The sequence below is a fragment of the Tenrec ecaudatus genome, chromosome 1, assembly GCF_050624435.1.
Source record: "Tenrec ecaudatus isolate mTenEca1 chromosome 1, mTenEca1.hap1, whole genome shotgun sequence".
NCBI lineage: Eukaryota > Metazoa > Chordata > Mammalia > Afrosoricida > Tenrecidae > Tenrec > Tenrec ecaudatus.
Window position 1 is genome coordinate 50,821,738 of NC_134530.1, and position 24,133 is coordinate 50,845,870.

The following is a 24,133-nucleotide window of genomic DNA, read 5'->3' on the forward strand; positions in this document are numbered from 1 at the left end:
ATCTCGGTCACTCTTTCATGGGTCAATTGCAAAGCAGTTTGTGTCAGTGTGGTGTGTCATCAAGTTGGTTTGGTCACACAGGGACCCTGTAAGGTAGGGTTAGGACCCCTAAAGGGTTTCGAGGCTGTGAGTCTTTCCCAGAGCAGACCGCCCGGTCTTTTCTCCTGTGAAGCGACTGGGGAGTTCAAACAGCTGACCTGTGATGAGCAGCGGAGTGCTTCACCTGTGAGCCTGCCACCCTGGGGTGGGCGGTGCTCCTTCACAAAGCAATGGAGTTGCTAAGTTTGGAGGCTGGGGTGTCCGACACCCACAGGAGGGATGCCCTGACTGTCTGCTTGTAAAGCCTCTTCTCCAGTGATTGGTCTCCAGGGAGCATGACGTCCAGACACAAGGATCTGTGTGCTTCGTTCCCACCTCTACGCTCACTACTGTAGGTAGACTGCCGCATAGCAGAACCGTGCCAGAAGGTTTCCAGGGCTGTAATCTTTTAAAAATCATGTTACTGGGGGCTCGTACAGCTCTTATCACACATATCCATTCACCCACGGTGTCGAGCACATTTGTACGTTTGTTGCCATTCGTCACTCTCAAACCATTGGCTTTCTACTTGAGTCAGGGCTGTAATTTTATTTTTTAATTAAAAGGTCATTTTATTGGGGGCTCTGACAACTCTTATAACAATTCATAAATCAAATGTATCAAGCATATTTGTACATATGTTGCCATCATCATTTTCTAGACATTTACTTTCTTTTCAAATCATTTTATTGGGGGCACATACAACTCTTATCACAATCCATACATACATCCATTGTGTCAAGCACATTTGTACATTCGTTGCCCTCATCGTTCTCAAAACATCTGCTCTCCATTTGCATCAGCTCCTCATTTTTCCCCCTCCTTCCCCGCTACCCCCTTCCTCATGAATCCTTGAAAATTTATAAATTATTATTTTGTTATATCTTACAAAGGCTGTAATCTTAATGGAAGCAGACCACCACATCTCCCTCCTGCAGGGTGGCTGGTGGATTTGAACCTCTGACCTTTAGGTTAGCAGCCCAGCACTGTGCTTCCAGGGCTCCTACTCCTGTAGGATTGGCCTTTATATCTCTTCCACAGATCTGCTTATCTCTGAGCTTCCAGCTTTGTTCTTTCCACCCTACTGACCAACTACTTAGACGTTTGCCTCTTAATAAGGATTCGTGTAGATCTGTATCTCAGCCTATTGCTTCCTCCATACAAAGGGCTGATAAAATTTATGAGAGACTCTCTTGGTTCTGCCTGCTGAGAGAATCATCCTGTCCTGCAGGGTTACCCACAACTGGAGCTATAATAGAGTGGTCCATTTGTAGCTGGTGCCAAAATATCATACTGAAGTACCGGTGAATTGGGTCTCCTTTATCAATTGGTTCCAGGTAGTCTTCTGTGAGGCTATAGATGGAAATCGATGGAGAGGGGTAAGAGCAACAGGATTCATTTAATGGAATCACACCTTCTGGATCCTTTTAAGTGCAGGTCTGAAGGTAGCACCTCCGCCCTAGATTGGACTGCTACAGTACCTGTCTGCTAACACCCAGTTCAAGACAATGTCTAGAGGCTTAGTCACTCCTGGGGCCCAGGAACAGCACCTTTCTTTGCAAACAAACCACGGCCTTACCGTAAAATCCTAAGGATTCTCGCTGTAGCTCTTTCAGTTCAGCCTTCAGAGACTTCCTACAGCATCGTAACCTTCACAGATACCTCCAGCAACATTGCACCTGCTGTCTCATTTGACACAAAGTGGCAGTAGACTTTGCTTTGTGGCCTAAACCTTCTGGACCCTGCTCACAATTGGAATCCCTCCAAACCACCCAATAAGGGAGCGACATTTGTAAGTGCGTATAATCAAAATCCAAAGAGGTCCACCAAGTACTTTGTCTCTTTCTAAGTGATAGGCTATCTTAGGCTGAGTTCTCAGAGAAACAAGAGTGAAGCTTATAGATACAAGGAAGTGGCTTACACACGTGTAGAGGTTTATATCAAGAAAATGGCCTGCACAGTTGTAGAGGTAGGCAAGTTCCAAGTCCATGGTTCAGGTGTCAGATGAAGGCTTCTCCTGATTCATATAGCTGCAGGGGCTGATGAACCCAAGATCAGCAGGTAAGACAGGTTCCTGGCTGCAGAGGTGAATGAATCCAAGGTCAACAGGTAAGATGACTCCCAAGGTCAGCAGCAATATGACAGGTTGATGGCTCAAACTCCAAAGAACTAGTGGTCAGCTGATGAGCCAGATGCAGGATCCAGACCCAGGAAAAAGCAAGCAAGCTTTCCCATAGTATCCACATATATTGGAAGCAAGTCACACCCCTGAGGAAATGTTTTTCAATGGATTGGCTGCTCCTAGCCGATCTCATCATGGAGATCATGACATTATATTAGATCACATGATGAGGCATTACCATATCTTAATTGTCAAGCCACTGAGAATCCTGGCCCAGCCAAGTTGATGCAAAACCTTAACTATCAGGTGAAGCGATTTGTCTTGTCATGCTCCAAATCACTCACTCCTAACAATGTTACCAAGGTGGCAGGCCCCTGTATCCTCATGCTGTTTGTCTTTCACTCTCGGACAAACAGCACTGTAGTTGTCATTTCCGATGCATAGTGATTCTATATGACAGAATAGAATTGCCCCGTCGTAGTGCCTCGACTGTCATCTTTACAGGGAGCCGATTTGCAGGTCTTTTCTCTTGTGGAGCTACTGGGTTTGTTTTAACCACCAACCTTGTGGTGACTAGCTGAGCACGTAATCTTTGCACTCCTGAGTCTCTTTTACACTTCCTGTTTGTGTCCCATTGGAATGATGTCATCAGTATAGCATATCAGCATAATGTTCATGGGAATGTCAAGGCAATTGTCCTTGAAGACCACAGTATAAAATACAACAGCACAAATCCCCGAAGAGAGGACGCGAAGGTGCTAAAGGCAAACTGCCTTCGTCATCTTTTCTGATGAGTATCGAAAAGAAGGCATTTGTCAAGACAGTAGCCAAATATTCAAGACTGCTTACCAGCTCCAGGAAAGACTGCGTACCAGCTCCACCCACAGCCATGGGTAAGTGTGGTTCGGGCTATCAACTGGTTAATTTTACAATAGTGTATCCACCATGCTCCATGTGTTTTCCCAGAGGCCAGACAGGCGAATTACATGGGCATATGATGAGGAACCCAACCGCAGCCAAAATATGAAATCAGAAATAATGCTGCAGAAATAAGCTTCAGGAGAGTTTCAAGAACTTCCACTGCCTCTTCCGACCGGAGCAGCCTTCACTCCAAGGCTCAGGGAACCCACAAGAGGGTTCTGTCAGCCTTTGTAGGACTCCCTGAACTTGAACTCGGCTCCATTTATCACCTGGTATCTTCTAGCGCCTACTCTAACCAGGAATCTATGATGGTGGTTCTTGTTTTCCTGATTTCCACATCAGCCCACACTCTGCCTCTGGAGAAACCTTTGAAAATTCGCAGTATTCGCCTCTTCCCAGTGTCTAGCGATCCTCATACCTGACGGCAGATCCCGTTGGGGAAAGGCTGGAGGAACATTTCTGAGACACAATGTTGAGGTCATTGCACCTCCCTTCCTTAATGAGGCCTGACCTCTCACTGGTGGAGGAGGTCCGGTTCTACGAACTTGGATTTAGAATCTGCACAAAGGACCATGACTTCCTATCGCGGCCACTTAATGCCAGTCTTCTGCTTACTAGCTGGCGAGTTTTACTGTTTCCCAAGGAAAGTGGAAGTCCCCTCCATCAGCTCTCCCTCCCTCCATCCCATCCTTCTTCCCTGGGTAGGAATTATAGTCACCTGCCCTTGGCCACTCCCTCGTCCACCTGAAACCCCAGGATCACTGTTGATCTTAAGGAGCCCAGCTCCATGACAGCAGAGGTGAAACACACGTCACTGAGCTTCTCAGAGATGCTGGTGCCTTCTGTATCCGTGAGAGCTCCTTATTGCCTCAGGGAGGGGAGACTCTTCCGATTCCCCCTAGAGAACACAGGTGCTGAGTTCTTAAGCCTCTCTCGGTTTTCCGGCCACTTCCTAAATACTATCCGTGAAAGCTCTCATTGGTTGCAGGTCTTCATCTGGCCCCGGCTTTCAGCCACCATCCTTATAAATTAGTAGGGCCATGCTGAATAACAGGTCATCCAAGACATAAAAGCTTAAAAACAAGAGCAATTTATTATTTCTCACGGTTCTGCCATCGGGGCTAGGCTCAGCTGGGCGTCCTCTGCTTCGTGTGGTGTTTGCAGGAGTTGAAATGTCCAAACTGTCTTTTTCATTTACACAAAAGGCACCTCACTTGGGATGGATGGAACATGCAGGGACTAATCAGCATCTCTCGCTCGCAGTGCAACATCTCCGCGTGGCTAGCTTATACTTCCTCACAGTGTGGTTGTCTCACAAGGGACTTTGATGTCTTCCATTCTGTTTCTTTCACAAGAGAGGAAATTTCCAGTCTTCTCAAAGACGACACCTGGAACTGGAATGGTGTCGCTTTTTCTGTTGTTAGAAAATGCACTCGATTTCCGGATGCGATGGGTCAGATGTCAGGTCAGGGCAGGAGGAAGTTCATGGTGACCACCTTTAGAAGCCACCACTCATGTCTCAGTTTGCATCCTGTGGGGGCTTGTTTGCTGCTGTGATGTTGGAAGTATACCACTGTTTCTTTCAAATACCGTCATGGTCACCCATGGGGACAGGTTTCAGTGGAGCTTCCAGACTAAGACAAACTAGGAAGGTGGGGTAAAGTGATCTGAAAAGCTGGCCAGGGCCGGCCATCAGCCAGCTGCTGGTGCCCCAGCCTGAGGAGTCTAGGGCCACAGGGTGTCTTCCTGGCAAGGCTTTGTCTACCAGTGTGACAATTTGCAAAGACCCCTGTTCTGATTCTCACTCACCATGTGACTCTCCTCTTACATGCACATTTGAACATAGATGCATTCTCCTGGCCTGGAATCCTGCACAGGCCAATTCCCCCTTTAGCAGCTCTGTCACACCATGATGCTTGCTCAGGGTCATTGACCTTTTACTTAAAAAAAAAAAATAAAGGTTTGCTTGAAAGTAAACAAGCGGCCATCTGGCTCAGAAGCAATAAAGCCCACATGGAAGAACACACCAGCCTGTGTGACCACGAGGAGCTGAAGGGATCAATTATCAGGCATAAAAAAACAAAAAAAAATCATATCATTTTGTGCTCACCTCCCTGATATGACCGCTGAAGACAAATGGGTGCATAAGCAAATGTGGTGACGAAAGCTGATGGTGCCCGGCTATCAAAAGATATGGCGTCTGGGATCTTAAAGGCTTGAAGGTAAGCAAGCGGCCATCTAGCTCAGAAGCAACAAAGCCCACATGGAAGAAGCACACCAGCCTGTGTGATCACAAGGTGTCAAGGGATCAGGCATTATCAGAACAAAAAATCTTACTATAGTGAATGAGCAGGGAGTACGGAGTAGAGACCCAAAGCCCATTTGTAGTCCACTGGACATCCCCCCTACAGAAGGGTCTTGGGGAGGATATGAGACCATCAGGGTGCAATGTAGCAACGATGAAAAATACAACTTTCCTCTAGTTCCTAAATGCTTCCCCCTCTCCCTCCCACTATCATGATCCGAATCCTACCTTGCAAGTCTGACTAGACCAGAGGATGTACACTGGTACAGATGGGAACTGGAAACACAGGGAAGCCAGGGTGGATGATCCCCTCAGGACCAGTGGTGAGAGTGGCGATACCGGGAGGGGATAGGGTGGGTGGGTTGGAAAGGGGGAACCTATTTCGAGGATCTATATGTGACCTCCTCCCTGGGAGACATACAACAGAAAAGTGGGGGAAGGGAGACATGGGACAGAGCAAGATATGACAAAATAATACTTTATAAATTATCAAGGGTTCATGAGGGAGGGGGTAGTGGAGAGGGAGGGGAAAAAAAGAGGACCTGATGCCAGGGGCTTGGGTGGAGAGCAAATGTTTTGAGAATGATGAGGGCAACAAATGTATAAATGTGCTTTACACAATTGATGTATTATGGATTGTGATAGGAGTTGTATGAGCCCCTAATAAAATGATTTTTTAAAAAGAAATAGAAATAAACATCTGTGGTAGTTACATAAAAACAGGAAATAAATTGGTTTATTCAATACAAAAAATAAGTTTTGTATAGAGAATAAGGAACATTGAACTTTTAATTTTGCAATCATGGACCAGATAAACACCAGGAAGGCTTTTCTTCCTCCAGTAGTGACCTTTGGTTATCCATGTACCTCGACATCTGGAAATTAGACTAAGTTTCTCTTGGAAACACACACACCAACTGGCCAGTGAAAACCCTATAGCTGGGAGGAGATGAGCCAGTCAAGGTGCGATGTAGCAACGATAAAAAATACAACTTTCCTCTAGTTCCTAAATGCTTCCCCCCACCCCCACCCCCCGCATCATTATCCAAATCCGAATTCTACCTTGCAAGTCTGACTAGACCAGAGGATGTACACTGGTACAGATAGGAACTGGAAACACAGGGAATCCAGGGCGGATGATCCCTCCAGGACCAGTGGTGTGAGTGGCGATACTGAGAGGGTGGGTTGGAAAGGGGGAACCGATTACAAGGATCTACATGTGACCTCCTCCCTGGGGGATGGACAGCAGAAAAGTGGGTGAAGGGAGATGAACAGGACAAGATATGACAAAATAATAATTTACAAATGATCAAGGGCCCATGAGGGAGGGGGGGAGCGAGGAGGGAGGGAAAAAGAAAAGGAGGACCTGATGCCAAGGGCTTACGTGGAGAGCAAGTGTTTTAAGAATGATGAGGGTAGTGAATGTACAGATGTGTTTTACACATTGATGTATGTATGGATTGTGATAAGAGTTGTATGAGCCCCTAATAAAACAATAAAAAAAGCCTATAGCTAGCAGTGGAACATTGTCTGATATAATGTCACAAGACGAACCCCTCAGATTGGAAGACACGCACAATACAGCTGGGGAAAAACTGCCTCTTCAAGGGAGACTCCACCCAATGAAACAGAATGGGCAAACCTTTCTGGGCCTTCATCTGCTGACGTGGCGTGACTCAAAATGAGAAGAGATAACTGCAGTCATTCATTAGTAATTGGGGCACAGAATGTACAAAGTATGAATCCAGGAGAATTAGAACTTGTCAAAAATGAAGTAGGATGCCTGAAGGTTGATATCCTAGTCAATCCAATCCTAAACCAAACCTACAATCTCAGTCAATTTCCAGTCAACCACTGACCCTGTAGCACAGTGTAAAACTACCCCATAGGGTTTCCAAGCCTGTAAATATTTTTTTCTTCTTCAAATGCATCATTTTAAAATTTATTTTTTATTTTAAGAATCATTTTATTGGGGGCTCTTACAGCTCTTATAACAATCTGCATATCAATTGTATCAAGCGCATTTGTACATATGTTGCCATCATTTTCTTTTTATTCCTTAAATCATCTTATTGGGGTCTCATACAACTCTTATCACAATCCACACATCCATCCATTGTGCCAAGCACATTTGTGTATTCGTTGCCATCATCATTTTCAAAATACTTCTTTCTACTTGAGCCCTTGGTATCAGCTCCTCTTTTTTCCCTCCCTCTCCACTCTCCCACCCTTGTGAACCCTTGATAATTTACAAATTATTATTTTCATATCTTACATCGTTCGTTGTCTCCCTTCACCCATTTTTCTGTTGTTCGTTATACATCAATCATTGTATTCAGTTCACCGTTTCTCCCTCAACTTTTCCCCTCCCCTCATGGTATTGCTACTTCCTGAGGGGTTTCTCTCTCCTGGGTTCTGTGTGTCCATAGTTCTTATCTCTACCAGTGTACATGCTCCGGAGTAGCCATGTTTGTAAGGTAGAACTAGGGTTGTGATGGGGTGGGGGAAGCACTAAAGAACAAGAGGAATGGTATTCTATTGCTCCCTGGCTGACTCGTTCCTTCCTTGTAACCCTTCTATGAGGGGATGTCCAATCGTCTCCACTCCAACACCCATCATTCACAATCCTATAATTGTTTGTTTTAGGTCTTAGGATGCCTCATCCTGTCTGACACCTGGTAATTACACAGACTAGTGTACTTCTTCCATGTGGACTTTGTTGCTTCCCTGCTAAATGGCCGCTTGCTTAACCTCAAGTCTTTAAGACCCCAGATGCCATATCTTCTAATAGCCGGGCACCATCAGCTTTCTTTACCACATTTGCTTATGCACCTTTTTGTTCAGTGATCATGCAGGTTGAGGAGGTGAGCATCACAGAATGCCAGCCTATTAGAACAAAGTGTTCTTGCGTTGTTAAGGGAATGTGGAGTGGAGAACCTATGCCATCTACTACCTTAATACTTAAATTTTACATATATGCACATAAACCTATATCCTTATAATTGTATATTAATATATTCAAAAATGAACCTGCCTATATTTATACCTTTATGTCTTTTGCCTCCTGGTTCTTCTATTTTCGTTTACTTTCCTCTGATCCATCATGTTCGACCATCATTCAGCCCTCAGTAATTCCTCAGTAATTCCTCACTGCACTCGATCAGACCCCACCTGGGCATTCTACACCCTCCTCACCATCAACTTTAGATCTCTTGTTCCTTTCTCCCTGGGTTTATTGGCTCCCCGCTCCCACACACACTCTCCCATGCCCCTCCACCCCGGAGTCTTCAGCCCATTGGTTTCTCCTTAGGATTGTTTATCCTGCCTATCTTATATGGCTAGACATGAGAAAGAAAAAAAGAAACCTATAATAGTTCCAGGTGTGTGTGCCGACCCTTATGTTTTCCAATCCGGTCTGGTAATTGCCAAGCCCTGCCCACCGAGTCCGCAGTCTATGTGGGGGATTCCTCGGGACTTCCTTGCTTTGCTCCCCATGCTGCTCTGTTGTGCTCACTTCGTGCTTTGCCCTCGTAAGCCTGTAAGTCCCATCCCCCGCTCCCACAGTCATCGTGTTTGTAGTTTATTTAATTTGGCGAGTTTCTGCATTATGGGAAATGGGCAGCCTGTGATTTCTTTGACTGATTTTTTGTTCGGCAGGGAGGCGTTTATTAGTTGTATTTAATCATTTTATTGGAGGAACCTGTAAATCTGTTTGGAAGTCAGCTGCCAGAGCATTCTCCTGCAGAGAGTTCCCCTGCTAGTGGATTTGAACTGCTGACCTTTTGGTCAACGGTAGACAATGAAGTCAAAGACCTGAACAGGAAATTTCAAAGGGCAGCTTTAGAAGATACAGTAAAGTAGTATAATGAAATGTACAAAGACCCAGAGTTTGAAAACTAAAAAGGAAGAACACAGCATATCTTAAACTGAAGAAAAAAAGTCAAGTTTTGAGGTATATTATTGAAATATTATATGGGCAAAATATTGAATGGTGCTGTTAGCATCAAAAGAATACACAGAGTCAGTGTACCAAAAAGAACTGGTCAACATATAATCATTCAAAAAGGTAACATATATCAGGGGCTCAAATGGGAAGAGAATGCTTTGAAAATGATGATGGCGGCATATGTGCAAATGTGCTTGACACAATGGATGCATGTATGGATTGTGCTAAGAGATGTAAGAGCCCCCAATAAAAGTATTTAGTAATAATAATAAAAAAGATAACATATGATCAAGAACCAATGGTAATGAAGGAAGGAGTCCAAGTAACATTGAAGGCGTTAGCCAACAACAAGGCTCCAGGGACTGAGGGTAAAGCCATTGACATGTTTCAACAAGCTGATGAAGCACTGGAAGCACTCGCTGATCTTTGGAAGCCAGCTGCCTGGGCAACAGACTGGAAGAGATCTGAATTTGTGCCCATTCCATAGAAAGGTGCCCCATAGAAGGTGGAACTAGAACAACATCATTGACATCACATGGAAGTCAAATTCAGATGCAGAGGCTCCAACGATGGTCGCAGCTGCGTATTGATAGGGAGCTGCTAGAAGTTCAGGTCGAATGCAGAAGAGAAATGAAACCAGGGAGATCAGTGGCTGGAAGCAGAGAATACCAGCAAGATGCTTGCTTCTGTTTCACTGACTATGCAGAGGAATTTGACTGTGTGGATCACAACAAACTACAGCCTTGAGAAGAATGGGAATCCCAGGACACTTGATTATGCTCATGTGGAACCAGTACGTGGATCAGAAGACAGTTGTGGGAACAGAACAAGGTTATGCTGCTGGGTTTAAAATCAGGAAAGGTGTGTGTACGGGTTGTATTCTTTCACCACACTTATTCAATTTATAATCAGAGAAGCTGGATTATATGGAGAATTCAGTACCAGAACAGGAGGAAGCCTTATTGTGGGAGACCAGCTTCCACGACGGATAGGGTCCTGTGGATAATTGAAAGGACTTAATAGACAGACAAAAGTTTAGGGATGTTCACCTCCTCCATGAAGTCAGGTCTGAGAGAGAGAATGCGTGCGAGAGAAAAATCTTCAACAGGTAAAGAGTCAATCACGGCTGTAACAAGGTGGGTGGTGTCTTACCTGGATATCCTGGGCTCAGTGGGGGAGGGAGATGGGGGTTGACTGTCCCCCGAGGGGGGTGAGAACAAAAGAAACTTGTCTGCCCCTAGAAAGTCCTCCAGTTGTGTGATAATCAGCCATGTGCTTGAAAAAGGTGTCATTAAGGTAGCACTGTGATGGAAGCATATTGTGGGGACGATTTTTAATTAGGAGAATGTGACTGGGGACTCCTCTCCAACTCACAAATGTGAAGGCCTCCCTCCACCAGAATCCTGGCCTCCCAGGCTTCTTAATTATAAGCCTAGAGAATTTGTCTGCATACACTCTTTTTCCGGTCCTCAGGCTCCCACAGCTTGTTAGCAACCTTCAATATGCAGTTGACACAATCTTGCTTTCTGAAAGGGAACAGGACTTGAAGCACTTGCCAATGAAGATTAAGGATTGCAGTCTTCCGTCTGGAAGACCCAAATCCTCACATCTGGACCAGTGGAGAAGAAATTGCCAAGGACTGTGTCTTGCTTGGCTCCACACTCAGTTCTCCCGGAAGCAGCAGATCAAATGACATGGAGTGAATCTGCCGCGCCGACCTCTTCAAAGCATTGACAAGCACGGGTGTCCCTTTGAGGACTAAGGCGCGCCTGACCCAAGCCATGGTCATTTCAATGGCCTCATGTGCATACGAAAGTTGGACAGTGAAGTCTAACCCCAAAATCGCACCTTGAAAATCTGTTTTCTGCTACTTCTTTTGGGAGTTCCAAAAGAAGCTTACATTCCTTAGAAAACAGAGCAGGGGTCAAAGGTGGCCTGGTGATGTTCTCTTGGAGGCTCCAGTTCCGAGGAAGCAAAAGTGAGGAGGGGAAAAGAAACCAAACAGAGAAGAAATGAGTATCAGGTGGTACATTTCCTTGTGGCGACCCCTGGCGGCAGAGTGGATCAGTTGAACGCACAAGAATCAAAGGCAGCTTCTCAGGCACACAGAATCTCTTTCAAAGAGGAGGAGCCATTTTGACTTGGAATAGTTTATAGTGAGAAAGGATAAGGGACTTTTCCGTCTGTCCTTTTTTATCACTGGTTGTTCACAAGGTCTTAAGAGTCTATACATTATAATATGAACCATAGGCATGAGGTGGTACCCCTACAGCATCCCCCAAAAATCCCAAATTGTGCTGGGTGGAGCAGAGCTTTTGCAGTACACATTTTCCCCCGCTAGGTGAGCATTGAGCAACTTGCTCTGCGTTAGTGCAACCAGTGGCATTACCTGGAAAGGTTCTCTCTGGTCACAGTGCATTTTTCTGTAAAAACAGTTTTGCTTGAACCTCATTTTGTGTGATGGCTGATGTAAGAGAACAGGGTGCAGCTGTGAAATGTTTCTTGCTCGAGAAAAATTCCACAGAAAGTGTTGTGATGTTGAACACAGCTTCCAGGGACTGCGCTATGGAAAAAACTAAAATGTACAGTGGTTTTCTTGTTTCAAAAAACGTGAAATGTCGGTTGATGACAAACCTCGTTCTGGACATCTGTCAACTTCCTGAACGGATGAAAATGTCGACGCGTGGTGCATTTGGAGTTTATAACACCAGGTCAGACTATTCATCAAGCTTTCTATGTAGACTCTAAATTTTACAGGTTCTGAAAAGATTGCGTAACAGTGTGCAACCAAAAAGGCCTGATTTGTGGCAGTCGGGGACTGGTTTTGACACCACAACAATGCACCTGCTCACACAGCCATCTCAGGGTGCCAGTTTTTGGCAAAAAACAACATGTCTCTCTTGCCCCATGCACCTGATTCACCTGCCCTCATTCCGTGGGACTTTTTTTTGTTTCTGTGTATAGCGGTGGACATAAAAGGACAGCGATTTGATGACATAGAAGAGGTGAAGAAAAAAAACAAGGGAGGTGCTTGTCAGCCATCCAAACAGATGAGTTTAAAATCTGTTTCCAAGAATGGAACCGCAGATTTGATAATGTATTAAGTATAATGGAGAGTACCTTGAAGGCGATAAGGTTGTTTTAGGGGGAAAAAATTAAATACATTGCTTTGGGGAAAAAAATCCACTTTGGGGGGGTACACCCTAGTGTACGAATGAATTTTGGGCTCACACATAATTCTAGCCCCAATCTAAGAACAATTACTGCTTATAACAAGATCCAGCTTGACATTCGCCCACATGAAGAGATCACTGAAGATATGGGTGCTATGGCAAAGTGTGGCGAAGAAACCAGATGGTGTCCAGCTGCCAGAAAGACCAGCAGCTGGGATCTTAAAGGCTTGTCTTCGAACAAGCAGCCATCTAAATGCAGCATCAACGGAGTCTACCTGGAACAAGCACTCCAGCCTGTGTGACCAAGGATGGTGAAGAATCAAATCCAAATCCAAGAGAGGGAATGATATCAGAGCGTAATTTATCATCACCTGGTCTGCAGAAGGCTGTGGATGACAAATCCACTTGCAGGGTCCACAGATGGATTAAGCCTCCGGGAAACCCTCTCTCATCCTAACTGAGGGCTGTGACTGGCCTTATTACTCATAGGTCACTAGCACTAGATAGGGATGAAGGGGGTTGTCTCCAAATGCCTGTCCCAGCAAAAATCGGCTGGCAGGGCCACAATAAAGAGGCCGCAGGGAAACCAAGCCCCCATTAGACCCCCGTGGGAAAATCCAACCAGAGCCCACACACAGTGCTGGGCACCAGCGACATGACGTCACACAGGTGTGCCTAAACGCAGCCCATGAGGTCAACCAATACCGTGAACCACGCCTCCCAGCCCGTGTGGGTGAGAGGGGATAAAAGCTCCCCGCTCTTCAGTTGTGCTCTTCCAGGTGGAGGGGCGGGTCTGCCGCATGCGGGTGCGCATGCACCTGTGTGCCCTCCAGCTGCCCGCTTGCTCTTGGGATCCCCGTTCTTGGCTCCACGTGCAGGCTCCTCGCTCCTGTTCCTGGCTTTCCTTCCGCGTGTTTTCCACGCTCCCTGAAACAGCCATCTTCAGTCATGAGCTCCCGCGCCGTCCTCACTTGACCTTGTCCACCTTCAGGAAACAGCGTGCACTTTGAGACCGTCATACCTGAAACTTCCCTCTCCCTCCTAAAAGTCACTTGGATTTACAAAAGGGCTTCTGCCGCGAGAACTCTTTGAGCTGGGCGAAGCAAGAAGCGAGGTCAACCACCCCCAGAAACCTACCATTATCAACCAGAAAGCATTGTAGGGTCAGTTATGGTGGATGTAGTTAGGTTAAAATGTTATGTCTTATTTGATCTCCCCTTTGACCCATTCTAAAGTTGTTTCAGTTTAAAAAAACACAAACAAAAGTCTTACTATCATGCAGAGTGCGTTGGGAAGTGGATCATTGCAAACGCAGTTAGGTTAAAATGTAACACCTTATCATTTTATCTCACCTTTGATCCATCATAAATTTGTTTTAGTTTTTAATATTTCCTGCTTTTAATTTTTCCCTGTGTATTGTTGTCTATGTATTGTTTTCTATGTATTGTCATTTATTATGTTTTTAAAATGTTTTTGTGCATGTGCAAATCCAGGATAGGTAAATCTGTAGAGACAGTAATTGAATTGATGATGGTTCTTGGGAATGTGGTAGGGGAGGTTAGGGGGAAACAGGGAGTTAATGAATACAACAAGGAAGCAAATATTCTAACACTGATTGTGGTGATGGCTGTACAACTCTTCTTAATATGATTAAACTATTGAATTGTATGATGTGTGAATTATATGACAATAAAACTTTTTTTTACAACCATATTCCATACATTAGGGTTGTGTGAACTGGGGTGGTGAACACCCTAGAAGAGTGTATGCGGACAAACTCAACATTCACATGTTAAGGAGGGGAGCTATCTGTAACAAGAAGCAGAATCTCTAGCAGCACAGAATTTTGTCACACAGAAATAAAATTTTGAGGGCAAAAAAAAAAAGGGGGGAGACCTTCACGTTTGTGGGTTGGAGATGCGTTCCAGTCACATTCTCCAAAGGAAAAGATTCCCCATGGTGTCCCCCTAAAAATGCCGTCAACTGCTTGAAGGCTATCTGCCAAAAGGTTATCTGCCGTCAAAACCAGTCAGACCGTCGAACCCAACTACTGCCCACTCCCTTCTGATGAGGAGGAAAGATTGTTCCCCTGGAGGAGAGCTCAAGACACCTAGGGTCAAGCCAACTCAGAGATGACCAAGGCTAGGCTGTCATCTTGACTCTAGAATCCACCTATCTTGTTACCTTCCTATCACATGTATGCCTCTGGTACCTGCCCTTCCTATTGTGTGTATACTCCTAGCTCGTCCACTCCTGTTCCATGTATGTCCTCCTGTTACTGATATGCTTGCCATGGCTTGAATGCCCAAGATCATATAAGCTCGTGAGAGAATCCACTATGGCCTCATTCTGGTTCTGGTCTCCATCAGAACAGGTGAGCCCTTGCATGCCTCATCTCATGTCTTTAATTCACCCCTCAATTACACAACCCTTGGGATCCATCCAGATGGGGGGCTGGGTCCCACAAACTGGTTTTACTGCGCAATTTCTGGAGAAGCCCCACCTTCCATAGGGGCAGTTGAGTCACACATGAGTGCTCTAGCTGTTCTGGCCCCTTGCAGCAGGCTTGATAGGGGCTGCCCTTGCTTCCAGTGAGACTGAGGAAGGCAGTCATCTGTGAAGATACCACAAGTAGGGTGGCTGCTGGAGACTTCTATGGGAGATCTCTAAATACAGGTGTTAAAAATCAGAGCAAAGACTTCGGCACTATTGGTGGTGATATAGCCCCATGAATATATATGGACTCGACAGAGGATATTTGTATATATGTATTTACCTGTCCTGCAAAAATATCCATGAACACAGTGAAACATATGGCGCAGTTATGAAAACATCTTAGATATAACCAAAGATATCGAAAGAATGGGCCACTGGGCTGGGGTATCAGGTCTTGGGGGACACTAAGGTCAATTGGTCCAACATAGTTCACAGAGATAATGTTCTATGTTCTACTTTGGTGTGTAGTGACTGGAATCTTAAAAAGCTCCTTACTTTGTCCTTACAAATTCCTTCTCCAGGGACTGGGCTCTCCTGATAACATGCCCAAAGTACATGAGATGAAGTCTCTCCATCCTTGCCTCTTTAAGTAGCATTCTAGCTATACTTCTTCCAAGACAGATTCGTTCGCCCTTTTGGCAGTCCATGACACTTTCAATATTCTTTGCCAGCACCATAATTCAAATGCATTGATTCTTCTTTGGGTTTTTTTTTAATTAAGAGAATGTGACTGGAACTCATCTCCAGTTCACAAATGTGCAGGCCTCCATCCACCCAGAATCTTGGCTTCCCAGGCTTCTGAATTATGAGAATAGAGAAATTGTCTGCACACACGCTCTCCCCGCTCCTCAGCTCCCCTCCACACAGGAAGGTGTTGAGTGCGTCTTTCTGTTCTAGGCCAGCGTGTTGTGTGATGCCTGGGCTCTTCAATGCTCTCGAGCAGCTGTTCCAGGCACAACCAGGTCTCTCTTGCCTGGGGAACAGAAGGAGGAGGCTAGTCCGCAGTGGCTGGAGGACATGAACGAACGGTTTGGCAAATACCTCCAAGAACAACCGCACCCTCTGCGAGGAGGCCAGAACTGCCATCACTGAACATTTTCATGAAGGTTCTATTGCAGGATCTGGACCAAGAGGTGGGAAACGTGCACAGGAGTCCGGGGGTTCATGGAATTCACAGTTTTACAGCCACGGAGGCGGATGAACGTTTCAAACTATTGCTCCAACGCAATCTTGCTTCCTTCCGTGTTGACACAATAGAACTGCTCTGGAGTGTTTTCTTTTTCCTTGTTAAGCTTTTTATTGCGATTTGGGTGAAAGCCTACAGAGCAAATTGGCTTTCCATCCCGTGATGCATCCTCATTTTGTTTTGTGATGTGGACTATGGTCCCCACAATGTAACCAGACTCTGCGCACGCCTCTGTTTCCCATCTCCGTTGTCTTGTTTCCCCACTCCGTCCTGTGTACAGGCTGCCCTTTGGATCCGTACCATCCGATTGTTTGGCTAGAGCCCTTGGTGGCCAGTGGCTTACACAAGTTGGCCTGTATGTTTGGCTGGGCTTTCTAGAGAAACAATACCAGTGACACTCATACAGGAAAGGAATTTATATCTAAAAATTAATTTATATCATAAAAACCACCCACACAGCTGAAGAGCGGCAGCCCAGTCCAGCTGAAGTCTGTGAGTCCTACGCTCTTCTTCCTGACTCATGCAGCTGCCAGCGCTGGAGGTGAAGGAGGAGGTGGGAGGACCGGGCTGGTGGAGGCAGTCCACTGGATCTGTTAGGTTGGAGCTCCTGGCCAGGAAGGGGTGGTTCACCTCGGTGGGTGGTACACCTGGATTGGCCCATCTAGGCCAGGTGAATTTGATTCAGCCAATGGGGTCGACCAGTATTGTCGACCACGCCCCCCAACAAGAGGTGGGGCAGGGTGTTGAAAAGTCAGAGGTTTGCTCTGGCTGACACACAGCCCAAAGTCGCTAAGCCCGTCCCCCAAACTATGCGGCGGACTCCGTCTGCCTTGTGTCTCATTGACCGAAACGCCTGAAAACTGCCCCTGACTTTCATAAAACTCACTTGGATCACAAACCAGGCTTCGGCGAGAATTCTTTCTCGCATGGAGCCAAGTACCGAGGTATAGCTCTCCCACGAGAGAGAAAGACACAGAGAGATCTGACAGATCGAAGCCAGGCTCCAGCCCAAGTCCCAGACACAGGATCCAGACCAGCAGGAGGAAGAAGAGAGAGGACACGTTTTCGGGTCTATTTGTAACGTGAAATAGGCCATACTTCCAAGGAAACAATGAAACTATGACCTACACTGCACTGCAGCGGGTCTCAACCTGTGGGTCGCGACCCCTCTGGGGATCGAAGGCCCCTTTCACAGGGGGCTCCCGCTTCATCACTGTAGCTTATGTGATGGCTGGGGGTCCCCACCACATGAGGAACTGTATTAAAGGGTCGCGGCCTGAGGAAGGCTGAGGACCACTGCCTGACTGCGGAGTCCTTACTGCCACCCACTGAGGAGCCTGGCCTAGCCAAGCTGAAAGAAACCGGTCCCAGGCGCTAACGACAGGTGCACAGTCCATGCCTGCCAGGGGCCCCATGGGAGAAAGCAGAGGCTTTCTGTTCATGGACAGATGGACGGACAGCCTTGAAAAGGCTAAGGGGCAGTTCTACTCTAGCTGACAGTCACCAGGGGTTGGTTCATCTACTTAATGGCAGTGAGAATTTTGCTTGACTCAAATTGAGCCTCAGGAGAGTGTGTGTGTGTGTGTGTGTGTGTTGTGCATGGTGTATGTTGTGTGGTGTTGGTTCAGTTCTAGGCTTGAAGAGTGGCTAAGGGCCAGGGTCTTGGGGCCCTCATTAGTCTCTATCAGACCAGAAGCCTCGCCTGTTTTATATTAAGTTTTGGTCCCCATTTTTCTCCCATGCTATCCGGGACTTTCTATTATGATCCTTTCAGAGAGGTTGGTCATGGTTACCGACGACCAGCTGGTTCTTCTGGTCTCAGGGTCATGGTTCTGATGGTCCATTTGTCCTTTAGATAGATTATTCCCATGGGTCTTCGATTTTCTTCACCCTCTTTTTCTCTGGATGGAAGAGATCAATAGTGTCCCTTAGATGGCCACTCACAAGCTTTGAAGCCCCCAAGCGCTACTCACTAAAATCCCATGTAGAACCTTGTTTCAGTGGGCTGTGTTATGCCAGTCAGCCGGCATGCCCCTCAGGATTCGTCCTGAGCAAGCAGGCCCAGCAACAACTTCTCTCTACGTATGTGGTCATGATCATGGCTAAGACATTTTCATAACATATACAGATGTTCTACTATATCTTTGGTTGTATTTTCATCTCATACAAATACATATGTCGAAATAGCCTATCAAACCTATAAAGTCATTCAAACCCATGTTCTGCAGGAGAAAGACTTAGTTTCGTCTCCCATAAAGATTTACAGGCATGGAAAGTCACAGGGGGCAATTCTAGTCTGTCCTATGGGGTCACTGTGAGTCAGAATTGGCTTGACGGCAGTGAGGTTTCGGCCTTCGTAGCCCCAGTGGCCTTCCCACCTGGGTGTCTCTTTCTGTAGCCACTTCTGTAGATGATTTATGACTGTTGGTGCAGGGTGATGTGGTAACAGAATTGACCTTTTTTGCCTTTAAGTGTTGGGCTTTTCCCAGCATCCAGCTTCCTTTGTCTTGATCACTTATGCTGACTTCTCCCTTATTGCTTATTGCCTTTCCCTTCACCTGTGTGAATTCATACTCACCCTCTGGTTAGTGGTTTACCCTCCCTTCCCTTGCTACCCCTAGTAACCTTCAAGGAATGTTTTTTTTCTTGACTTTTTATTTATTTTTTTGATGGAATTCAAAATTATTACTTACATTTTAATGTTTTATGCCAAATTTGAAAAAAGTTTCAAGCGTTGTCTTGATAAAGTAGATCTAAAAAATCTTACAGCTAGGGTCATGCTTAATAGTGAAAAAATAGACATTTTCTCTTTTGATTTATAACAGGGCAAGGATCTCTCTCTCTCTTTTGTTCTTTGACTCTTTATTTATTTTAGAATACTTTATTGGGGGCTCATGCAACTCTTATCACAATCCATGCATACATCCATTGTGTCAAGCACATTTGTACATTTGTTGCCATCATCATTCTTAAAACATTTGCTTTCTGCTTGAGCCCTTGGTATCACTCCTCATTTTTTCCCCTCCTTCCCCAACCCCCTGCCTTACAAATCCTCGATAATTTATAAATTATTATTAGTTTGTCATATCTCACACTGTCTGAGGTTTCCTTCCACCCACTTTTCTGTTGCCCATCCCCCAGGGAGGAGATTATATGTAGATCCTTGTCATTGGTTCCCCCTTTTCACCCTACCCTCCCTCCCCCTCCTGGTATCACCATTCTCACCACTGGTCCTGAGGGGTTCATCTGTCCTAGATTCCCTGTTTCTAGTTCCTGTCTGTACCAGTGTACATGCTCTGGTCTAGCCAGATTTGTAAGGTAGAATTGGGATCATGATAGTGGAGGGGGAGGGGAAGGAAGTATTTAGGAACTAGAGGAAAGTTATATGTTTCATCGTTGCTACATTGCACCCTGACTGGCTCATCTTCTCCCTGAGACCCTTCTTTAAGGGGATGTACAATTGCCTTGGGTCCCCAATCTGCACTCTCCCTCATTCACAATGATTTGACTTTTTTGTTCTTTAAGGCCTGATACCTGATCCCTTCAACACCTCGTGATCACAAAGGCTGGTGTACTTCTTCCATGTGAGCTTTGTTGCTTCTGAGCTGGATGGCTGCTTATTTACCTTCAAGCCTTTAAGAACCCCAGATGCTATATCTTTTGATAGCTGGGCATCATCAGCTTTCTTCACCACATTTGCTTATGCACCCGTTTGTCTTCAGTGATTGCGTCTGGAAGGTGAGCATCATGGAATGCCAGTTTAATAGAACAAAGTATTCTTGCATTGAGGGAGTACTTGAGTGGAGGCCCAATGTCCATCTGCTACCTTAATACTACACCTATAAATATATACATATAAATCTATTTCCCCATCCTCATATATAAATATATTTACATATGTACATGCCTTTATTTAGACCTTTACAAATGCCCTTTGCCTCCTAGTTCTGTTCTCTATTTCCTTTTACTTTCCTCTTATCCCACTATCATGCTCAGCCTTCATCTGGGTTTCAATAATTCCTCTGGGTTACATTACCCTTGATCAAGTCCTACCAGGCCTCCTACACCCTCCTCACCACCAATTTGGATCACTTGTTGTTCCCTTGTCCTTGGGTTTGTTAATGCCACTTCCTTTCGCCCATCTCTCCCTCTCCCAAGTACCCACCCTAACCATTGGTCCTGTTGTTTTCTCCTCCAGCCTATCTTATTTAGACAGATCAGTGGAGATAATAACATGAACATAAACAAGACAGAGCAAAACAAAGCAACAAAAGAAAACAAAACAACAACAAAAAGCCAATGACAAAAAAAAACAACAACCAACAAGAACAGCAACAAAAAAGAAAAGCCTGGAAAAAAAAAAAGCTTGTAGTTAGTTCAAGGACTGTTTGCTGGCCTTTAGGAGTGTTTTCTGGTTGAGTCTGATTTTTGGTATTCCCTGGGGACTTCATTGCTCTGTTCCCCTTGCTGTTCTGTTGCATGCCCTTAGTGCTTTGCCTCGGTGTGGTGGGATCAGATCGGGCATAATTCCCACACTGTGTCTCCAGTGTTGTCCCCTGCAGGGTTATGAGTCAGTGAGGGATTTCCTATCTCATAGTGGGGCCGGCCATGTGATCTCCTCTGTGGGTTGGCTGCTCTGAGCGTGAATCTTGTCCTCAAGGTGTGGCGGGCTTCTTGACTTTTTATAGTAGCAATGGGCTCTAAGATAATCTTCGAAACTTTCACTTTAATCCAAACATACTCCCTGAAGCCTTCTTAAAACCAAATCATCGTTTAACTTAACTAGTAAAGCCCCTCTGCCTCGAATGTGATGTTCTTTCTACATCTGTTCTATACGGGACCAAATGAACAGCACCGACTCAAACGATTCGATAGACACCTTAGGGGGCGATGAGTGTATGTTTCCAGTGGGAGAACAACTCAGAAAAGGAGGGTGAGAGTGGCGGCACAACTCAGAACCAAATCAATGTTACGGAATTGTTCACGGAAAACTTGGTTACTTGGTGCAAGCTCTCTGTGTGTAGTCTCAACAGCAACAATAAAATAAAATAAATCATGAAGATCATTTTCTGCCACGTAGTGTTTGAGATTCATGTCATTGCCAATATAAAGAATTGGTACACATTGTACATGCAGATCTATATGTACACATATGAATAATAGGACATTCAATTGTAAAACAAATTAGAATACCAATGGAAATGTTTTAATGAGCTAATAAAGCACTGGAAGCACTTACTTGTCTCTGCCAAGAAATTTGGAAGTCAGCTACTTGGCTGTGACTGGAGGAGATCCATATTTGTACCCATTCCAAAAGAAAGGTGACCCAACAGAATGCTCAAATTATAGAACAATATCATTGATGTCACATGCAAGTAAAATTGAAGCAGTCTATTGACAGGGAGCTGCCAGTAGTTCCGGTTAGATTCAGAAGATGGCATGGAACAAGGGGTATCATTGCCGATTCAGATGGATCTCGGCTCCAAGCAGAACGATGTTTACTGGTGTTTCACTGACAATGCCAAGGCATTTGACTGTGTGGATCTTAAGAATGGGACTCCTAGAACATTTCATTTTGCTCACTCAGAAGTTGTACATGGACCGAGAGGCAGTTGTGGGAATAGAACAAGGGAATAGAGCAAGGTGGGAATTCAGGAGAGGTGTGTGTCAAGGTTGTATTTTCTTTCCCTACTATGCAGAGTGAAGAATCAGATAGCTGGCTTATATGAAGAAGAATGTGGGATCAGGATTGGAAGAAGGCTTATTAACAACCTGTGATACGCAGATTGACACAGCCTTGCTCGCTGAAAGTCAGGAAGCTCTACAGCTCTTGCAGATGAAGAACAAGGACTGCAGCCTTCCGTGTGTGGTAACTCCATATAAAGACCACCCAAATCCTTAAAACTGGACCAATAGGTAACATCATGGTAAATGGAGAAAAGGTTGAAGTTGTCAAAGATTTTGTCTTGCTTGAAGCCACAATCAATGCTCATCAAAGCTGCAGTCAGGCCATCGAAAGATGGTTTGCATTGGGTAAATCTGTTAAGTAAGACCTCTTTAAAGTATTGAAAAGCAAGGATGTTACTTGAGGGTTAAGGCTTATATCAGTGGTTCTCAACCTTCCTAATGCTGCGATCTTTTAATACAGTTAGTTCCTCATGTTGTGGTGACCCTCGAGCCATAAAATTATTTTCTTTTTTTCCCCATGAAATTATTTTCGTTGCTATTTTATAGCTGTCATTTTGTTACTGCAATGAATCAGGAGACCCCTGTGAAAGGGTCATTCAACCCCCAAAGGGGTTGTGACCCACAGGTTGAGAACCACTGCCTATATATGTGTGAAAGTTGGACACTGAATGAATAAGGAAGACCAGAGAATTGATGCATTTGAATTATGTTGGTTGAGGAGAGTACTGAAAGCACCGTGAAGTGCTAAAAGGACAAACCCATCCGTGTTGAAGAAGTAAGGCCAGAGAGCTCCTTAGAGGCAAGGATGGCAAGACTTCATCTTACGTACTTTGGGCATGGTGTCAGGAGAGACCAGTCCTTGGGAAGGACATCTTGTTTGACAGCAGGGTATAGTGGGTACATGCGGGGCTGCTAACCACAAAGTCAGTAGTTTCTTGCCCTTTTTCTTTTTGAGTTGTTGAAGTTCTGTATAGATTTTTGAGACTGGTCCCTTGCTCAATTGATATGTCATTGCCCCCCCCCCCCTTTTCCTGTCTGTGGGTTCTCTTTTTACTTCTTTTCTGAAGTCTTTAAGGCACCTATCTCTAGGGGACCCAGTCATCTACTCTATCTTCGGCTGCGTGCATGTTTTTCATTGTGTTTGATAGTATATAACAGCCCCCCAAGTTTGTCCCTATTTCTTTATTGGTGATTTTTATCATCCTATGGCTTACATTTAGGTCTTTGATTCATCTGGAGTTCATTTTTATAGATGGAGAGAGGTACGGTCCTGGTTCATTCTTTTGCAGATGGAAATCCAATTTTGCCAGCCCCATTTGTTGAAGAGACCTCACTTACTGGTTTTTGATCCTTTTTCAAAAATTAATTGTGCGCAGGTGGTTGTATTTCTGGGTTCTCTATCCCGTTCCATTGGGTCCAGGTCTCTCTAGCGCGGGTACCAGACGGTGTTGACGACTGTAGCTAGGTAGTAGGTTCACGAGGCCTCCTTTGTTCTTCATTAGTGCTTTCCTTTTCCTGAGTCTCGTTCCTCCCATAGAAAGTTGTGATTAATGTCCCCATCTCTTTCAGGAACGATGCTGGGGTTTTGTGTGCTTTGCTGTTTTTGTTAGGTGCTGCGGAGTTGACTTTGATGCATAGCAACCCCAGGTGTTACAGAGTGAAACTGCCCCCCACAGGTTTCCTAGGAGAGGAGTCCTGATTATGCATTGGACTGCTAACTGCAAGGTCAGCAGTTCAAAACCACCGGCCACTCCAGGAGAGGAAAGGCGGGCTTTCGATGCCTCTCAAGAATTACAATCTCAGAAATTCACAGGGGCAGCTCTACCTTGTCCTATAGGGTTGCTATGAGTTGGCATCGACTCCATGGCAGTGAGTTGGGTTTTTTGGTTTAATCTTTACAGAGGAGCTTGGGTGCAGCTGTGTTAAAGTGCACAGCTCCCAACCAAAAGGTCCGAAGTGTGAAGCTGCCAGTCGCTCCTCGGGAGAGAGGCCTGGCAATCTGCTCTCGGAAAGATTACAGCCTAGAAACCCCCGGGGACCATTCTACTCTCTGGTTATAACGTTGCTGTGAGTTGGATTCTGGCGACACCGAATACCAATCGTTACAGGAGCCTCTGCGTAGGTTCAGATCGCCAGCCTTACAGTGACCAGGTTGCCTGCTGAGAATCAGCCAGTGCACTCCCAGGGCTCCCCGCCTCCCCCCTTAATGTAGGGTCCT